This window comes from Helianthus annuus, chromosome 8, assembly GCF_002127325.2.
Source record: "Helianthus annuus cultivar XRQ/B chromosome 8, HanXRQr2.0-SUNRISE, whole genome shotgun sequence".
NCBI lineage: Eukaryota > Viridiplantae > Streptophyta > Magnoliopsida > Asterales > Asteraceae > Helianthus > Helianthus annuus.
In genome coordinates, this window is record NC_035440.2 from 137,909,959 (window position 1) to 137,919,744 (window position 9,786).

Sequence of the window (9,786 nt, forward strand, 5' to 3'; positions counted from 1 at the left end):
ATGCTTTTGAAGATCTTTGATGATATGCTGGAGATACCTGAACTATCATAACTCAAATGGTTTGTGAGTAGAGGATGAAGGATACATGATCCTTATCCTTAGGCAAAAGGTAAGAAAATGCAATAGTTTTAGGATAAGCATATTACCTGAGTAAGGATCAACGATATCTCCAGGATCCTTCAAGGATATTTCAATGTAAGGATCACATGCAGGAAGGATCATGTTCACATGAAATATTTCTTTAAGTGAACAGCATTCCAGGCTCTTGGTAACAAGTTTCCTTCCATGGTTAGCAACCTGTATGCCCCCTTTCCTGCTTCAGCTTCAATCAAGTAGGGACCTTCCCATTTTGGTGCTAGCTTCCCGTCAGCAGGATTGATGGTGTTTTGAAATGCTTTTCTCAACACCATATCTCCGACTTGGAACTTCCTTATCCTGACATTCTTGTTGTAGGCACCAGCCATCCTTTGTTGGTAGCTTGCCATCCTTATCCTAGCTAGATCCCTGTTTTCCTCAATAGTATCCAAATCCTGAGCTAGGATTGTAGCATTTTCTTCAGGATCACGAGCACTTGTTCTAGCAGTTGGGATCACCATCTCTGTTGGGATCACTGCTTCTGCCCCAAATACTAAAGAGAAAGGTGTTTGGCCAGTGGCATTCTTGGGAGTTGTCCTATCAGCCCATAGCACATAAGGTAACTCCTCTGCCCATTTTCCTTTCTTGGATCCTAGCTTCTTCTTCAGATTGTTGATGATGATCTTGTTGGATGATTCTGCTTGACCATTGGCTTGTGGATGAACTGGTGTTGATGTTATCATCTTGATTCCCCAACTGTCACAAAAGTTAGTGGTTCTCCTTCCAATGAATTGAGAACCATTATCACATATAATTTCAGAGGGGATGCCAAATCTGGTTATAATGTTTCTTTTAATGAAGGATATGACTTCCTTTTCTCTGACTTGAGCGAAGGCTTCAGCTTCTATCCACTTGGAAAAATAGTCAGTCATGGCAAGCATAAATACTTTTCTACCAGGTGCTTTAGGGAGCTTGCCAACTATATCCATTCCCCATCTCATGAATGGCCAAGAGGATGGTATGGGGTGTAGTAATTCAGCTGGTTGGTGAAGGATATTGCTATGTCTTTGGCAAGGATCACATTTCTTAGCATACTCTACAGCATCCCTTTTCATGGTTGGCCAGTAGTATCCTGTTCTAAGGATCCTTGAGAATAATGCCCTGCCCCCAGTGTGGTTTCCACAATCTCCTTCATGGAAATCCTTCAACACCTCTTCAATTTCAGGATCCTCGATACATCTCAAATATGGTCCTGCAAGAGATCGCTTATATAATACATTACTCAGAATTGTGAATTGAGATACCTTAATCCTGAAAGCTCTAGGATTTTCTCCCATCGGGATCTCCCCGTGTTGCAAATATCCCATGATCGGTGAGATCCATGATCCTGAATTAGGTTGGGCTTCTTCACTAGGGATCATTGCAGTATCCTCTTCTATTTCCATGGCCACCTGTTTTTCAATAGCAGGAGCCAGGATATGGATGATAGGGATACTTATATCTTCTGGAATCTTCAAAGATGATCCTAGGTTGGCCAATGCGTCAGCTTCCGTGTTATCCTCCCTTGGTACCTGTGTTAAGCTAAAAGAAACAAAAGAGAGTGCCAATTCTTTGACTATCTCTAAATATTTGGTTAGTTTTTCACCTTTAACAGCATAGGATCCATTAAAGTGATTGGTGATCAATAATGAATCTACATATACTTCGAGATATTTTACCCCCATATCCTTAGCAATTTGTAAGCCAGCAATTAAGGCTTCATACTCAGCCTCATTGTTAGTTGCCTGGAACTCACAAGCTATAGAGTGGGGTATTATGTCCCCCTGTGGCGATTTTAGTAGGATCCCTAGCCCTGTGCCTTTGATATTTGAGGATCCGTCGGTGTGTAGTATCCAAGGATCCTTGGTCTCATCCAGCTGCTGGACCTCCAATTCTGCTCCCTTTTGTAGATCACTACTGAAATCAGCCACAAAGTCAGCTAGTGCTTGAGATTTAATGGCTGTTCTTGGTTCGTATCTTATATCATGGGCACTAAGCTTCACTGCCCACTTAGCCATTCTCCCTGACATATCCGGTTTCCTGAGGACATTCTTAATTGGAAAATTAGTTTTAACAATAATAGTATGAGTTTCAAAATAATGCCTTAACTTCGTGGATGCCATGATTAATGCAAGGATGAGTTTTTCGAGGTGTGAGTACCTGGATTCGGCATCAAGTAGACTTTTACTTACATAGTAGATAGGATATTGTGTACCTTCGTGATCCTTAACGAGGACAGCACTTACAGCGGTTGAGGATACCGCCAGATATAAGGATAACACATCTCCTTTTTCCGGTTTTGCTAATGCTGGTGCTGAGGACATATACTCTTTTAGGGCTTGTAAAGCATTTTCATGCTTCTCAGTCCATTCGAACTTCTTATTCTTCCTTAGGATATCGTAGAATTCTTTGCACTTTTCTGAGGATTTCGATATGAACCTGTTCAAAGCTGCTATCCTGCCTGTTAGTCTTTGAACATCCTTGGCATTGGCAGGAGACTTGATATTTATTAATGCTTTGATTTGTTCCGGGCTTGCTTCAATGCCCCTCTGGGTTACCATGTATCCTAAGAACTTTCCTGCCTTAACACCAAAATGGCATTTTGAAGGATTAAGTTTCATGTTGTAACTATCAAGGATATCGAATGCTTCTTCCATGTCCCTTAGGTGATCCTCAGCTTTCTTTGACTTGACCACCATATCATCTATGTACACCTCCATAGTTTTTCCAATTTGATCTTTGAACATCATATTTACCAGCCTTTGATAGGTTGCACCTGCATTTCTTAGTCCAAAAGGCATGGCAATATAACAATATAAACCGGTTGGGGTCATAAAGGCTGTATCCTCTTGGTCAGATGGTTCCATCTGGATTTGTTGGAATCCGGATGATGCATCCATAAAAGTTAACAGTTCATGCCCCGCTGTTGCATCCACCATGGAGTCAATGTGGGGTAATGGGAAAGGATCCTTGGGACATGCCTTATTCAAATCAGTGAAATCGACACATACCCTCCACTTTCCGTTTTTCTTTTGGACAACAACCACATTGGCTAACCATTTAGGATACTTTACCTCTCTGATCATACCTGCTCGAAGTAGTCTCTCTACTTCTTCTTGGATAATGGCATTCCTTTCTGGTGCAAACTTCCTCCTTTTTTGATGGATTGGCTTGATAGACCTGTCAATGCCAAGTTTGTGAGTAATAATATCCTTAGATATACCTGTCATATCTTCATGTTTCCAAGCAAAGGTAGATTTTCTTCTTTTGAGGAAGGATATCATGTCTTCTTTCATCTTGCCAAGGATCCCTGATCCGATATAGATTTTTGATTCAGGATCACTAGGGTCCAAGAGGATTTCATCTACATCTTGTTCCCTTGCCTCCAAGACGTTCCTCGGAGGATACTGTAATTGCTATTGCTCCCTTGGCTTCGAGGTTGGCTTCATGGATGAGGTATAGCAATCCTTAGCTTCTTGCTGGTCACTGTCGATCTTGATTATCCCCCATGGGCTAGGGAGCTTCACACATTGATGGTAGGTAGATGGAACTGCTTTCATGTCATGTATCCAAGGCCTGCCAAGGATAACGTTGCAACAAGATAAACAGTCAATAACACAAAATTTTTGGTAATTATGTAATCCTTCCACGTAGATTGGGAGTTTGATGTCCCCCAGAGTTTTCTTCGTTTCTCCACTGAATCCTACAAGCACGGAGGATCTTGGTGTGATGTCTGATTCTGGGATTCCCATCTTCTTCAAGACATCAAGCTGGATTATGTTCACTGAGCTCCCTCCATCGATAAGGATCCTGCGGACAAAATGGTTAGAGATAAAGAGAGTGATAACTAAACTATCATGATGAGGATCCTGGATGTTGATGCGATCATCCTCATCAAATGTTATCATCTTTCCTTCTGAGACGCTTGAGGTTCTAATAGGCCTTTCTCCATTATCCATTTTTGATTCTTTTGCATGTCTTTTGGCCGCTGAGAAGGATGTTCCACAAATGTCTGATCCTCCGGATATGAAGTTAATCACTTGTGCATTTGCCGGAGGTGCTGGAGCCTTTTCAGGGATCCTTTCAGGATCCTGGGTCCTTTGCTTTTTTCTTCCCAACAATTCCTTTAGATGCCCCTTGCTTAGCAGGTATCCAATTTCTTTTCTTAAGGCTATGCAATCTTCAGTTAGATGGCCGAAATCCTCATGGTATGCACACCATTTGGACTTGTCTTTAGTCCCGGATGGTTTATCATTCTTCCTGGGCCACCTAGCCTTTTCACCTAGATTCTGCATTGCAAGGATTAGTTCGTGATTGTCAACGGAAAAACAATATTCTGAGATTGGAGGATATTCTTCATCATCCTCTTCTTGGTCGACAGCATGCACATTCTTGTTCTCGTTTCTATGGTAGGATTTGAACTGGTTGTTTTTGAAGGAGGATCCTTGCTTATCTTGTTTTGAGGATCCTACTTGTCTCTCCTGGATCCTCTTGTCATCCTCTAGCCGGATAAACCTGAGTGCTCGAGTTCTTACTTCATCTAAATTCCTGCAAGGTGTCATAACAAGATCATCATAGAATAATGAATCCTTAAGAAGTCCCATTTTGAAGGCTTCAACAGCCGTAGCCATATCCAAGTTGGGAATATCCAAGGATTCTTTACTAAATTTAGTTATATAATCCCTTAATGATTCATTATTATTTTGAGTTATCCTGTACAAATCACTGGTTAATTTTTCAAATTTTCTACTACAAGAGAATTGGTTATTGAATAAATTAACTAAATTAGCAAATGAAGTAATAGAGTAAGGGGGAAGACTTAGCAGCCACTTAAGAGCTGATCCAGTTAGAGTGGATCCAAATCCTTTACATAGGCATGCTTCCTTTAACTTTTCTGGGATAGGATTGATTTCCATCCTTTCCCTGTATTGTGCTATATGCTCCTCTGGATCCGTCGTGCCATCATACAGCTTCATGGTAGGGATATGGAACCTTTTGGGCACCTCTGCATCACAAATTGGTGGTGCAAAGCGTGATACCTTGTGGCTTCCATCTGCAATCTCTGGGATAGGCTTGACTACCCCTGGAACACTTGAGATCATGTCCTTTAGTTTCTGTAATTCCCTGGCCATAGCGTGATTGGTACCTGTATCCTGCATGAATCCATGGTTAGTGGTAGGATAATTATTTAAAGTGTTACCTCCCATTGGGTTCAAGTTAGGGAATCCGTATTGCTGGGATTCTGGAATAACGGAGGGACCAGTGGAAGCAATGGTCTGCATTGGAATGAAGTCCCCTTGATGGACATCTAGATTCCCTGCTTGCAAACTTTTTAGGGATCCTGGCAGCTGTAAGGATCCTGGTATCTGGGATGATCCTGGAACGAAGGAGGATCCTTGAACCTGGGATGATCCTGGAACAAAGGAGGATCCTTGGCCCTGGAACGATCCTGGAATAAAGTAGGATCCTTGAAACTGCTGTGCCCCCGGATAGGCTCCCGGATTCATGAAGGATCCCATATACTGAGGATAGGATCCTGCTGGCTGAAAATACGAGCCCGATGTCTGAGTCATTGCTGCTGACTTGAGATGTAATCCTCTCGTCTCCCCTGTGATCTGTACGTCTGGGATCCCTGATGGCTGAGAGGTGACCATTGGAGTCTCAAAACTCAAGGATTTTGGCATCAGTGGGGAATGATCCTCTGCCGCTTTCTTTTGTCTTTTGAGATCTCCAATCTCCCTGAGGATCCTGTCATTAGTTTCATCCTGCCGCTGCATACGATCCTTCATCTGCAAAATTAAAGCAAACACATCACTAGTACTGGGAATAGAAGAATTCATAGCAGAAGAAGATGGAGGTTTAGAGAAAGAAGGGGTTGGTCTCTTCTCAGCATTTCTCTGGGATCCTGCCGGTGGAGGAGGTAGAGTGGTTTGTGCTGAGGTGACTGCAGACATCGTCGTGGAAGTGTTCTTCAATGATGAAGCCATGTAACTCTTTGAAATGATTTTGAACAAAGGATTTTCTTTATGAATGAAGCACCAATTGCCCCACGGTGGGCGCCAAACTGTTTTGGTCAAAAATCACACAAGGATAATGTAACCAAACTTTATGTAAACGGGGTATGATGCTTGGTTAGCTATAAAAGTAAAGGATCACTTCTGTGATGAATATGCAAAGACACAATGATTTATACGAGGAAAAAGCCCTTGATCAATGTATGATCTCCGGCATAAAAAACCTCGGGTGATGGCAACTACCGATCACCAATTTCAATATAATAAAAATGTAGTTACAACTTCGGATGATAATGAGCTGAGTACAAGGATCACTGAGTGTCTAAGTGTTGAGAGTTGTGTCGTATGTTGTGTGTGTTCTTCCGAATGAGGAAGATGGGTATTTATACATGTGTAGGTAACTTATTTTAGGTAGATAGACTACTAATCAGCTCATTACCCCTTTAGAAATAAAGATAATCTAGCCTAAATTGCTGCCCTTAGATCAAGCCATGTTTCCATATCCGGCGCAACGTTCATCTTCAATTCAGCTCTTGCCATATTTGTAAAAGCGCGTCCCTGGATCATGATATGTAGGGCATATCCTGCTAGATATTCCTGCAAAATAATATTGTAGTAATCGAAAATGACCGTTAGTAATAGGATCACCTCAATGTCCCGTGATCCTGATCCTGAGGTCCGGCTGAGGATCACTGCCTGCCAAAGAAATAAGGATCACTGGTTAGGATCACGTATAAGGATCATTCATAGTAAAAATCCAGCCCTAACAAAGAGGAATATCCTGACCAGATTTGGGGTACCAGCTGAGATAGTTTGTGATAATGGCTCTCAATTCATCAGCAAAAGAACTACTGAATTTTGCAAGAGTTGGGGAATTAAGATGATTACGTCTCCACCAGTGCATCCTCAAGCAAATGGACAAGCAGAATCCTCGAACAAGATAATCGCCAACAATTTAAAGAAGAGGTTAGGTGCCAAAAAAGGAAAATGGGCAGAGGAACTACCATTTGTCCTATGGGCTGATAGAACAACTGTGAAGAATGCTATTGGCCAAACCCCATTTTCTTTGGTATTTGGGGCAGAAGCAGTGATCCCGACAGAAATGGTGATACCGACAGCTAGATCAAGCCTACGGGATCCTGAATCAAATCCTGAAATCTTATGTCAAGAACTGGATACTGTTGATGAGACAAGAGACGCAGCAAAGCTAAGGATGGCGGCATATCAACAGAGGATATCCAGAGCATATAACAAGAATATAAGGACTAGAAGGTTCCAAGTCGAAGATTGGGTGTTAAGGAAAGCTTTTCAGAATACTACAAATCCTGCTGATGGAAAGTTGGCTCCAAAGTGGGAAGGACCCTATGAGATTGAATCGGAATCCGGAAAAGGAGCATACCAGCTTAAGAATATGGAGGGGGATATACTTCCAAGATCCTGGAATGCTATACATCTCAAAGCCTATTTCAAGTGAGTTTAGAATTTAATTTCTAACTCAAGATGGTATGAATTCTGTCTCTTTTAAATATAATTTATTTTACTTGAACCCAATACTAACTTAAGCATCGGAGGGGTGTTAGCCAAGCTAACACCCACCTTAGTTTAAGGTTGTTTTGCAGAATATGCTTCGGGATATAGCTCCAGGATACACACTCAGGATACTTCGAAAGATTAGAGGATTGGCCCCCTCTCTCACGTTTAAGGGATCCTGATCCCTTCACAGGTTTAAAGGTATTCACCTTTCTCACGAATTGGGTTTAAACACCCCGCCTGGAGCGCAAGTTATCCAGGGATAATTCAAGGTGGCGGGACCAGTTCATGTAAAAGTAGCTGACAATTTCGTTACTGTTGGCTATACCCTGGATCCTTAAGGTATATGAGGATTGATCATCCTCTCTCGCGAAAGGGTATTTTCATACTCTCTAAGGTTTAAAGGTTTTCACCTTTCTAAGTCTTGGAGTTTATACACTCCCGCCTGTAGCGCACAAAAATTTGGGATTTTCCCCAGGATACTAAGGGTTTATCCCCAGTACAGTAAGGGTTTATCCCCAGTAAAACTAAAGTTTTTAACAAGATTGCAAAGATATGACAAGCTGTGATTACACACGTTCTTTGTGGATAAGAAGCTACGAAGTTTAATCACTAAGTGAAGAAATACTCAAGTATGTCATGCACTGATGCAATATCCTGCACAGACAGGGGACATCCATGCTGGGGACATTGCAAAGGATTCAAAGGTTGAGGTTGGAAATTATTGCCTAAGTGTTTCTGGTATGATTTATTATTCTTCAAGTCTCGAAAACCTTATCTAAATGATCTAAGTTTTCAAAAAAGTCATATTCAACCAAGTTTTGTCTAACATTTAGGAGACATTTCATCAGTATCCTGACCAGGATATTTGATCAGGATATTCGAAACATACCTTTCAAAATAAAAACATAATAAATAAGACTAAAAGGTCAGTTTATTATTATTAGTCCAAAAGATTGTATTCTTGGTTACGTCTCCAAAAGAGACCCATCCACCAAGAACATAATTAAGTTTTTAAAGCATATTTACATAAACAGTTGAAGGCTTCATCCTGGAAACACAGGATCCCTCTGCCTTCAACTATCAAACTATTCCACTTGTAGGAAATTAAAATTGTTCTAAGTGCAGGACGACCAGATGATTTAGACCCTACAAAATACAGGTATCATTAAAGACAAACTAACCAGGATACAGGTTCAGTATATGTGAACGGGATACATGATCTGCATACTTACCTTATTGGGGAAGGATGTCATGTGCTCGATGGATTCCGTGAAGCCAAGGTCATCATAAGAAAAACCTTTGGCAGCAGCAGCAGCAGCAAAGGGCTTAGAGCTGGTTGGAATGACTAAAAAATATATCCGTTGGAATCAGGATATCCAACAGTTATATTATCGGGGACAATTGTTATCGGTGAAATTCTGAGCCCATATCCTGATACTATATCTTGATTTTATGATAGCTGATTACGATCAGGATACCAGACCAGGATATTGGTAACATCCTGAGGCGGTATCCTGACTGTTATTAACAATTTGCTTATAAACGTTGGTTACAAAGGACTAACGTCCATGAAGACCAAGTCATCCTGAAAACCTGCTCAAATTGGTCAGGATAAGGACGTTGATGGCGGAAGAATAGCTCTTGTAACAGTCAGCATTGAAGAAAGGCGTATTTTATGGGAATTATGGATGATTGGTCAATGGTATTAATGTTGTAACGGTTATGGAAGCTTAAATCCCGGAATTATGGTTAATATGCGCGTGGAAAACGAGTAGAAACAGTCCCCAACGTTCAGAAAGGAAAGTATCCCGGATTTTTAGCATAATATCCCGGATTTTTAGCATAGTTAGTTATTTCCTTTTACTATATAAAGGAGTGATCAGATCATAGGTTGACACGACTTTCACACACACAATTTCTCATACACTCTTGCTCTCTACCACCTGTAACCACTCACAAACACAAACACTTGTACTCGAATCGCATTGTAACACTTAGTTGATCCGTGTCATATCCTGCATTGTATCTTGGTATTCAAGCAATAAGAAGAACAAGGCAGCCGACGATTGTCAGCTCCCGAGGTTTTATGCCGGAGATCTAGATTGATCAAGGGCTTTCCTCGTAC